Source organism: Natator depressus, chromosome 1 (assembly GCF_965152275.1).
Source record: "Natator depressus isolate rNatDep1 chromosome 1, rNatDep2.hap1, whole genome shotgun sequence".
Taxonomy (NCBI): Eukaryota; Metazoa; Chordata; order Testudines; family Cheloniidae; genus Natator; species Natator depressus.
In genome coordinates this window covers 4,956,586-4,967,609 of record NC_134234.1, presented here as the reverse complement: position 1 = coordinate 4,967,609, position 11,024 = coordinate 4,956,586, and positions in this window count along the sequence as shown.

Sequence of the window (11,024 nt, the reverse complement as noted above, 5' to 3'; positions counted from 1 at the left end):
TTCCAACCTTGATATTCTATGATTCTATGATACCCCAGAAGGAGGCCGTTGTTGCCCAAGAGGAAGGGAGAATGACCTCACTATATGCAGCCAACAGAAGGTGCCATGGGGTGAGCACCCTTCACGCTACCTTTCTCCAGACAGAGACCTTGGGACATGCATTGGGATGTGGTAGGAAGTGGCCCAGGGATTACATAGGCAGTGGTGCTTCCCTGTGGTGCTGCTGCCAACCCACTGCCTTTGAGAGAGGGAAACCCGTGGCCCGAAACATGCTCCATCTCTTCCTGTCCCTGATCCGCCCCTCCACCAAAGCCCCTGCTGCTTCTCACTGAATCATTCCTCTCCTTCCCCAAGAGGAACCCAAAGCCCAGTTCTTGCCGAGTCTCTCCCTCCTCCACCCCACTGTTTCCCCAGTCACCATTGTGTTCACTGAATCTCGACTCCCTCCTCCTCTTCTCTACCCGTTCCTATGTGCCCTCCCAGATCACTGACTCTCCTCTCCTCCACCCGCTTCTCCACGGTCCCTCACTGAGTACTTCCATTCCTCCATCTCCCTCCCTGCCTCTCCCTGGGTCCTTCCACTCCTCCACCTCCCTCCCTGACACTCCCTGAGTCCTTCCACTCTTCCACCTCCCTCCCTGCCTCTCACTGAGTCCTTCCACTCCTCCACCTCCCTCCCTGCCACTCACTGAGTCCTTCCAATCCTCCACCTCCCTCCCTGCCACTCACTAAGTCATTCCACTCTTCCACCTCCCTGTCTGCCACTCTCTGTGTCCCTCCTATCCTCCACTCTCCTGTTCCTCCCCACCCACCATGGCACTCGGTGAGCCCAACGCCTTTCTCCCCTCCACCCTCTCCTCTGTGGTCTTCTCCGAAATTCTGCTCCCTGAGTCCATACTCCCCTCCACTCCCCCTCCCCTATGCCCCTTGCCCACAACCTGCTGAGTCCCTCCTCAGCTACACCCTGACCCCACCCGACGTCTGAGTACTCTTCCACCAGCCACTAGCCAGTGAAATAAAGAATGACATTTAACAGTGGGCCTTGGCCTCCTGTCCCCCATTCCAGCCCCCTTAGCTGAGTTGATCCAGCATGAGCAGGCACAGCAGTGGGAGGAGTTACAAAGCTGGGCCAGGTATAGGAGCCAGACATCAACCAAAGAACAGAGGCATGCAAATGCCATAGGTGACTAAGTGGCACAAAGTCCAAAGAAGAAGAGAAAGAGAATTAGGAACATTAGAATAAACAAAGTTATGTCTTGGTGTTTCTCATTTACATTGGAATATTACAAGACATTTTTATTTTTAGAGTACATTGAGTAGTCAGAGGCTGTTTTCTGACTTCCTTGCAGACAGTTTTCCAGTGGTTTGAGAGACTCTGCATTCACTGAACACAGAGTTAGAACTGGAAAATACAGGGGAAAAGCTTCAGAAATACATACAATCTGTCATACACAATCAATATTCTGAAAGGTAGAATTCTTTTCAAAAAATCTAAAGAATGGGCTCTGTAGTGGCACAGGTGTAAAATTCTCACAAGATGGCGTTAAATGAAAACAGAGACTATGATGCAAGAATCACCAAGGCACAGCTTTACCTGGCTAACCAAGGAATTGCATTGCAAGGGCAGGATGAGAGAGAAGTATCAGGAAACTGTGGAAACTTTCTGGAATTAAGCAATTTGCTTTCATAGTATGAGGAATCATTAAAAGAAAACAGTAACAAAAACAAACAAAAAAACCCAGAGTGGGTTCTCTCAGTCTCACAAGCCAGTCAACTCAAAACAAGTTTTTACAAATTGCTGCTGATATTGTGAAAAGCAGACTAGTTCTAAAAGTTCAGGGGAATGGGTTTTGTAGTTTTCTTTTTGAAGAAGAAGAATGCAATTTTAGAGTTGAAGAAATGACAGTCTCTCTTCAGAGACTCAGAAACTCTGGAAAGAAAGGAACAATTCCTAGGATTTCTTGATTGTTCTGAATGAGGGGATGCCGGTGACATCTATCGTAATATTAAGCAGTTCTCACAAGAATCTGGGACTGCAAACTTGCTGGTAGTAGCACAGTGGTATGATGGGGCCGCTGTCGTGGCCGGTCCTATAAGTGGAGTAGAGCAAAAAATGCTGCAAGGTCACCCCACTGCCACATATGTGTGTATATGTGTATATACATATACACACACACTGTGCAGCTCATAAATTAAATTAGTTGAGGCCTGCAAAGTAAACTGGACAGCAAAAGGCTCTTTTACACTCTAGAGGGCTTGTTTACCTTCTTTGCACAGCCTGGCGCACACCATGCTTACTTAGAGGGCCAGAAGATGCTTGGAGTGAAACTGGAATTGTCTAGTTTAAGTGACAGAAGATGGGCATGCAGATGGAACAATGCATCTGCTGTAAAAAAAACTCCATGAGAGCACTTCTCAGCCGTTTGTTGGTACTGTAAGAGCGTCCCTTTATCGAAGCATTTGGTTTGTTAAAGAATGGGCAGAAAATAGATTTGGCTGCATGCTTCATGGGTTTTTACTATGTTTTTAGTATGATTCACATAACACACAAACCTCTGCAGACACGAGACTCGACACTGTCTCAGGACTGCAGTGTACAGCAGGGAACTGTCACAGCATTAGAGAGTATTCAAACCAGCACTCATTGAAATCTGGAAGGAAGCAGAAAAGTTCTGTTAGCATCAAGAAGAAGGTCAGGGAAAGTGTGGGACTCTTATCGAATGGGGGAGGCAACCTTGTGACAGATGATATTAATCAATGTTTGTTTCCTCGGTCATCACAGACAAGATCAACTCCCAGACTGTTGCCCTAGGCAACACAGTATGGGGAGGACGATTTAGAAAAGCTGGACATGCACAAGTCCATCGGTCCACATCTAAAGCATCCGAGGGTGCTGAGGAAGTTGGCTGATGTAATTGCAGAGCCATTATCTTTGAATATTCGTGGCAATTGGCTGAGGTCCCGGATGATTGGAAAAAGGCAAATATAGTGCTCATCTTTCAAAAAGGGAAGAAGGAGAATTGGGGGATCTACAAATCTGTCAGCCCCACCTCAGTCATTGGAAAAATCATGGAGCAGGTCCTCAAGGAATCCATTTTGAAGCAGTTGGAGGAGAGGAAGGTGATCAGGGACAGTCAACATGGATTCACCGAGGGCAAGTCATGTCTGACCAACCTGATTGCCTTCTATGAGGAGATAACTGGCTCTGTGGATATGGGGAAAGCAGTGAACGTGATATATCTTGACTTTAGCAAAGCTTTTGAGATGGTCTCCCACAGTATCCTTGCCAGTTAGTTAAAAAAGTATGGATTAGATTAATGGACATAAGATGGACAGAAAACTGTCTAGATCATCAGGCTCAATGGGTGGTGATCAATGCCTTGATGCCTAGATGATGGGATGGATTTTGCCCTCAACAAGTTCGCAGATGTCACTAAGCTGAGGAGAGAGGTAGATCCACTAGAGGGTAGGGATAGGGTCCAGAGTGACCTAGAAAAGTTGGAGGATTGGACCAAAAGAAAGCTGATAAAGTTCAACAAGGATAAGTGCAGAATCCTGCACTTAGGATGGAAGAATCCCATGCACTGCTATAGGCTGGGGACAGACTGGCTAAGCAGCAGTTCTGCAGAAAAGGACCTGGGGATTACAGTGGATGAGAAGCTGGAGATGAGTCAGCAGTGTGCCCTTGTTGCCAAGACGGCTAAAGACATATTGGGCTACATTAGTAGGACCATTGCCAGCAGATGAAGGGACTGTGCCCCTCTATTTGGCACTGGTGAGGCCACATCTGGAGTACTTGGCCCCCCACTGCAGAAGGGATGTGGACAAATTGGAGAGAGCCCAGCAGAGGGCAATGGAAATAATTAGGCGGATGGGGCTGTGATGTTGAACCCCATAATGCTTCATAGAAATATGCTTATGAGTGTAAATATGACATAATTGGAATATGTTTTATGCCAGATATGCCATGTAACATATCTTTGCAAGGTTATGATCTACTGAATATATTCATCCTATTTGTATCCATGCATCAGTTTTATACCTGAATTTATGAGCGTTTTGGGCCGCACACTACAAGAAGGATGTGGAAAAATTGGAAAACGTCCAGTGGAGGGCAACAAAAATGATTAGGGGACTGGAACACATGACGTATGAGGAGAGGCTGAAGGAACTGGGATTGTTTAGTCTGTGGAAGAGAAGAATGGGGGGTGGGATTGGATAGCTGCTTTCAACTACCTGAAAGGGGGTTCCAAAGAGGATGGATCTAGACTATTCTCAGTGGTAGATGATGACAGAACAAGAAGTAATGGTCTCAAGTGGCAGTGGGGGAGGTTTAGGTTGGATATTAGGAAAAACTTTTTCACTAGGTGGGTGGTGAAACACTGGAATGTGTTATCTAGGGAGGTGGTGGAATCTCCTTCCTTAGATATTTTTAAGGTCAGGCTTGACAAAGCCCTGTCTGGGACGATTTAGTTGGGGATTGGTCCTGCTTTGAGCAGGGGGTTGGACTAGATGACCTCCTGAGGTCCCTTCCAACCCTGATATTCTATGATTCTATGATGCAGGGAACCCAGGTCGCTCCTCTACTCCAGGTTCCAGCCCAGGGCCCTGTGGATTGCAGCTGTCTATAGTGTCGCCTTGAACAGCTGTGTGACAGCTACAACTCCCTGGGCCACTTCCTTATGACCTCCTCCCAGCACCTTCTTTATCCTCAGTGCAGGATTTTCTTCCTTGATAAAATTTGTACTCCTCTGTCCTCTAGCAGCACATCCTCTCACTCGCAGCTCCTTACATGCCCCCTCAGCAAGTGAAGTGATGTCCTTTTAAAACCAGGTGCCCTGATTAACCTCCCCATCTTAATTGATTCTAGTAGCTTCTTAAATGCTCCAGGTGTCCTAATTAGCCTGCCTGCCTTAATTGGTTCCAGCAAGCTCCTGATTGTTCTGGAACAGCCCCCGTAATCTTAGTCAGGGAAAAGGGGCCTGCTTAATTTGGGGCTAAGGTACTTACCTTCGAGCACTCTCCTGTAGCCATCTGGCCTGGCCCTGTCACATATTTCCCCCTTCTGCTCAACACCAGGGGGTTTTGCAATGTCATAAATATAAAAGGAATGATAACCACCTTTCTGTATACAGTGCGATAAAACCCCTTCTGGTCAGAGGCAAAACCCTTTCACCTGTAAAGGGTTAAGAAGCTAAGGTAACCTCACTGGCACCTGACCCAAAATGGACAATGAGGGGACAAGATACTTTCAAATCTGGAGGTGGGGAACAAAGGCTTTGTCTGGCTGTGTGATGCCTTTGCCGAGAACAGATCAGGAATTCAGCCTTACAACTCCTGTAAAGTTAGTAAGTAATCTACCTAGAAATGTGTTAGATTTTCTTTTGTTTAATGGATTGTAAAATAAGCTGTGCTGGAGAGAATGTATATTCCTGTTTTTGTGTCTTTTTTCTAACTTAAGGTTTTTCCTCAGTGGAAACGCCGTCCCCAAATGTATGAGCGTAGCTTTTCCAGAGCATAGACAATGGTGCAACATTCCTTTTCACTGATTGACCAGTGGCTTTCCTTCTCAGATAGTTTCTTGATGAGAAACACTACAGGATGGAACTCTTGATTCGGTCCTTCCTGCATTAAGACTGCTCCCACACCACGCTCGGACACATTTGTGGTTACTAGGAACGGTTTCTCAAAGTCTGGATCCCTTAGCACAGGGTCAGACATGAGTGTCGCTTTAAGCTGGTTAAAGGCCTTCTGACACTCTTCAGTCCACAAAACTGCATTTGGCTGTTTCTTTTTGGTTAGGTCTGCCAGTGGGGTGGTGATTTGGCTGTATTGCGGTACAAATCTCCTGTAATATCCGGCCAAACCTAAGAAGGATTGGACCTGTTTCTTTGACTTTGGGACAGGCCACTTTTGGATAGCATCCATTTTGGCCTGTAGAGAGTTGATAGTTCCTTGACCCACCTGGTGTCCAACGTAAGTCACTCTATTTAGGCTATTTCACACTTCTTAGCTTTAACAGTTAGTCCTGCCTGCCTTATGCGCTCAAAGACTTTTTGTAGATATTCCAGGTGTTCTGCCCAGAAATCCGAAAATATGGCCAAATTGTAAAGGTAGGCAACTGCATATTCTCCCAAACCCTCTAGGAGACCATCTACAAGTTTTTGGAAGGTGGCAGGTGCATTCCGCAGCCCGAAAGGGAGCACATTAAATTCATACAGCCCGACATGTGTGACGAAGGCTCTCCTTTCCTTGGCGGATTCATCTAGCGGTACCTGCCAGTACCCCTTGGTTAAGTCCAAGGTAGAGATAAACTGGGCCTGTCCCAGTTTCTCCAAGAGTTCATCTGTGTGTGGCATTGGATAGTTGTCTGGGTGAGTTACAGCATTTAGCTTATGATAGTTCATGCAAAAATGTATCTCCTCATCCGGTTTGGGAACTAGAACCACTGGAGATGTCCATGCACTGCCAGAGGGGTGGATTACACCCATCTGTAGCATATTCTGGATCTCCCGTTCTATAGCAGTTTTAGCTTGAGGAGACACCCGGTAAGGTTGGACTTTAATTGCGTGAGCATTACCTGTGTCAATGGAATGGTATGCCCGTTCAGTCAGTCCTGGGGTGGCTGAGAACGTTGGCGCGTAGCTAGTGCACAGCTCCTGGATCTGCTGTTGCTGCATACGCCTAAGGGTCATGGAGAGGTTCACCTCTTCCACGCCACCATCACTTTCCCCTTCGCAGTAGATACCTTCTGGGCACTCAGCGTCATCTCCTCCCTGGGCTGTAAACTGACAAACCTTTAATTCTCTGGAATAAAGGGGCTTTAGAGAATTAATATGCTACACCTTAGGCTTTCGGTTGGAGGTGGGGAATGCTATGAGATAATTAACAGCTCCCAGGCAATCTTGGACTGTGAATGGCCCTTCCCACGATGCTTCCATTTTATGGGCCTGGAGCACCTTTGAGACCACGACCTGGTCCCCTACTTTGAAGGACCACTCTCTGGCATGTTTATCATACCAGGCTTTTTGCTCTTTTTGAGCATCCTGTAGGTTTTCTTTAGCAAGGGCTAAAGAGGTTCGGAGGGTGTTTTGTAGGTTGGTTACAAAGTCCAGAATGTTAGTACCTGGAGAAGGTGTAAACCCCTCCCATTGCTGCTTCACCAACTGTAATGGCCCCTTAACCTCGTGGCCATATAGAAGTTCAAATGGTGAAAACCCTAAACTGGGATGCGGTACAGCTCTGTAGGCAAAGAGCATCTGCTTCAACACTAGGTCCCAATCACTGGAGTGTTCATTTACGAATTTAAGTATCATGGCCCCAAAGTTCCATTAAACTTCTCCACCAGGCCATTTGTTTGATGATGGCAAGGGGTGGCAACCAAGTGATTCACCGCATGAGCTTCCCAAAGGCTTTCCATGGTTTCTGCCAGGAAATTAGTTCCTGGATCTATAAGGATGTTGGAGGGCCAACCTACCCTGGCAAAAATGTCTGTTAGTGCCTGGCAGACACCTTTAGCCCTAGTATTGCTTAGAGCTACTGCTTCTGGCCATCGGGTGGCAAAATCCATGAAAGTCAGGATGTACTGCTTTCCTCTGGGTGTCTTTTTCGGAAAAGGACCCAGAATATCCATTACGCTATCCCGCTTTAACTGCCATTACCACCACATCCAATATAGAAAGAAATAAGAAAATATTTACAAAACACTCTGAATAAAAAACACTCTGTGCTCTTAAAACATGACTTTTCTTGCTTTAAGTTTTGAAAATTCAGTCACTAGTTCTTTTAGATCCAGTTTTCCAGCTATTTCATGCTCTATTGGCATTGTGCAAGTCCAACAAGTCTCTCTTGCACCATTGTTGAACGCAGAGATGTTTTTCTCAATTTTAACTTTGAGAAGCTACGTTCCCCACTAGCTATGGAAACTGGCAAAATCAAGAGAATGCATAGAGCTGTAAACATGTTTGGAAAGCTGTCTGTGAGTTTATTTTCACAAACAAATTCAGTACTTCTTCAGGAGTGGAATGTTTCTTACATCATCTTGAAAAAGCCTGAAGCTCACTGCACAAATATGTAGCATCAATGTCTTTTGAATTTTCCTGAGTCAATGCAGACACCAGTTTTATACAAAATTCTCTTATCTGTTTTGCTGTTTTCTTTTGCAAGCTGTGGGTATCATGTAGAAAGCCAAATATTGACTCTAGCTGCTGCATCTGTTGAAATCTTTCATCAACTGAGTGAATAGCAGTATCAAGGACTGTGAAGTAGAAATTCACTTTGAATCTTTGTTTTGGGTTCTGAATGGGTGTGTCTCATCTTTCATATCAAAACTGCTGTTTCTTTTGCCGAATGCAAATTGGCTCTGGTTCAAATTTTGTTGGAAAGTCTGTTTCTTCAGCAAGCTCGAGAGAATCTGCCAGTGTTCTTTTGAACCCGTCATCACTTCTGAATTCCTCCAGAATATTTTTAGTTTGCTGCAGTTTTTGAATAGCAGAATGTGTGTTCAACTTCTTTTTCTGAAGCTGCTTACTATTGAGGTTAATCTCAAAAAGGACATTATACCACCAAATGAGTGAAGTCACAAATTTGAACTTGAAAAGACCATTTTCAAGAGCTTCTGCATCTGAATGTGCCATATTGCCAGATGATCCAGTAAAGGTAGGGAAAGAGCCCACATGGAGACGCCTTCCCCCAAAACATCCCCCCAAGCCCTACACCCCCTTTCCTGGGGAAGGCTTGATAAGAATCTTCACCAATTTGTACAGGTGATCACAGACCCAAACCCTGGGATCTTAAGGACAATGAAAAATCAATCAGGTTCTTAAAAGAAGAATTTTAATTAAATAAAAGGTAAAAGAATCACCTCTGTAAAATCAGGATGGTAAATACCTTACAGGGTAATCAGATTCAAAACATAGTGTGACAAAGTTCCTGCTCTACCTTGGTAGGTCTTGGACTTACTGGCGGATTTGCTCACCTTGGAGCTTCACTGCAGCCCTCAGCTTGGCCGTTTTTCTGAACCCACAGTGCAGGTCTACTCCTCCTGTGTCTGACCAGGAGTTGGGAGGATTTGGGGGGAACCCAGGCCTGCCCTCTACTCTGGGTTCCAGCCCAGGGCCCTGTGGAATGCAGCTGTCTGGAGTGCCTCCTGGAACAGCTGTGTGACAGATACAACTCCCTGGGCTACTTATCCATGGCCTCCTCCCAACACCTTCTTTATCCTCACCATAGGACCTTCCTCCTGGTGTCTGATAATGCTTGTACTCCTCAGTCCTCCAACAGTCCATGTTCTCACTCTCAGTTCCTAGTGCCTCTTGCTCCCAGCTCCTCACACACACACCACAGACTGAAGTGAGCTCCTTTATAAAAACCCAGGTGCCCTGATTAGCCTGCCTTAATTGATTCTAGCAGCTTCTTGATTGGCTGCAGGTGTTCTAACCAGCCTCCCTTAATTGTCTCCAGAAGGTTCCTGATTGTTCTGCAACCTTCCCTGTTACCTTACTCAGGGAAAAGGGACCTACTTAGCCTGGGGCTAATATATCTGCCTTTTTTTACTCTCCTATCGCCATCTGGCCCTACCCTGTCACACTAGAGAATCCCTTAAGTTACAAAAAGACATAAAAACAGGAATATACATCCCATCCAGCACAGCTTATTTTACCAGCCATTAAACAAAAGGAAATCTAACGCATTTCTAGCTAGATTACTTACTAACTTATTAGGAGTTGTCAGGCTGAATTCCTGTTCTCTTCCTGACAAAAGCATCACACAGCCGGACAAACCCTTTGTTACCCCCCTCCAGATTTAAAAGTATTTTGTCCCCTCATTGGCCATTTTGGATCAGGTGCCAGCTAGGTTAGCTTAGCTTCTTAACCCTTTACAGGTGAAAGGGTTTTGCCTCTGGCCAGGAGGAATTTTATCGCACTGTATACAGAAAGGTGGTTACCCTTCCCTTTATATTTATGACAGGGTGTGGCATCATCTAATGTCTTCACTTTCACAAAAAGAAAAGGAGTACTTGTGGCACCTTAGAGACTAACCAATTTATTTGAGCATAAGCTTTCGTGAGCTTCATCGGATGCATACTGTGGAAAGTGTAGAAGATCTTTTTATACACACAAAGCATGAAAAAATACCTCCCCCCACCCCACTCTCCTGCTGGTAATAGCTTATCTAAAGTGATCACTCTCCTTACAAGGTGTATGATAATCAAGTTGGACCATTTCCGGCACAAATCCAGGTTTTCTCCTCACCCCCCACCCCCACACACAAACCCACTCTCCTGTTGTAATAGCTTATCTAAAGTGATCACTCTCCTTACAATGTGTATGATAATCAAGGTGGGCCATTTCCAGCACAAATCCAGGGTTTAACAAGAACGTCTGGGGGGGGGGGGTAGGAATAAACAAGGGGAAATAGGTTAGCTTGCATAATGACTTAGCCACTCCCAGTCTCTATTCAAACCTAAGTTAATTGTATCAAATTTGCAAATGAATTCCAATTCAACAGTCTCTCGCTGGAGTCTGGTTTTGAAGTTTTTTTGTTGTAATATGGCAACTTTCATGTCTGTAATCACGTGACCAGAGAGATTGAAGTGTTCTCCGACTGGTTTATGAATGTTATAATTCTTGACATCTGATTTGTGTCCATCTATTCTTTTACGTAGAGACTGTCCAGTTTGACCAATGTACATGGCAGAGGGGCATTGTTGGCACATGATGGCATATAGCACATTGGTGGATGTGCAGGTGAATGAGCCTCTGATAGTGTGGCTGATGTTATTAGGCCCTGTGATGGTGTCCCCTGAATAGATATGTGGGCACAGTTGGCAACGGGCTTTGTTGCAAGGATAGGTTCCTGGGTTAGTGGTTCTGTTGTGTGGTATGTGGTTGCTGGTGAGTATTTGCTTCAGGTTGGGGGGCTGTCTGTAGGCAAGGACTGGCCTGTCTCCCAAGATTTGTGAGATTGTTGGGTCATCCTTCAGGATAGGTTGTAGATCCTTAATAATGTGTTGGAGGGGTTTA